The sequence below is a fragment of the Rhincodon typus genome, unplaced genomic scaffold (genome assembly GCF_021869965.1).
Source record: "Rhincodon typus isolate 14 unplaced genomic scaffold, sRhiTyp1.1 hic_rhity00000054, whole genome shotgun sequence".
Classification (NCBI taxonomy): domain Eukaryota; kingdom Metazoa; phylum Chordata; class Chondrichthyes; order Orectolobiformes; family Rhincodontidae; genus Rhincodon; species Rhincodon typus.
Genome location: NW_025965692.1, coordinates 128744 through 129066, shown reverse-complemented (window position 1 = coordinate 129066; position 323 = coordinate 128744). Strand labels below are relative to the sequence as shown.

Genomic DNA, 323 nt, shown 5'->3' with positions numbered 1-323 from the left:
TGGGGATAGCGTAGAGCAGGAGGGAAGGGGAAGTGGTTTGGGGTCCGTGGGGACGGTGTAGAGTGGGAGTGATCGGGAAGGGGTTTGAAGTCTTGTGTATCTTCAGGGTAAGGACGATATTAAGACTCCCGAGGCGAGACGCAAGGTGAAAGACTCCGTTCGGAAGTCTGTCTTTGGGTAAGTGACCCCCAGTTTGTGCCACACTCTCTCCCACATATTCACTCTCTCTCTCTCTCTCTCTCTGTCCCACATATTCACTCTCTCTGTCTCTCTCTCTCCCACATATTCACTCTCCTTCTCTCTCTCTCTCTCTGTCCCACATA

At 52.0% G+C, this 323-nt stretch overlaps 1 long non-coding RNA gene across 1 annotated transcript in view; it reads left to right on the top strand.

Moving 5' to 3' along the window:
• LOC125488177 overlaps positions 1 to 323 on the top strand; it is a 1637-nt gene that overhangs the window by 412 nt on the left and 902 nt on the right. Inside the window, exon 2 of the long non-coding RNA XR_007266249.1 lies at positions 107 to 177. This is a non-coding gene — a long non-coding RNA (uncharacterized LOC125488177). The remainder of the gene's footprint in view (positions 1 to 106; positions 178 to 323) is intronic.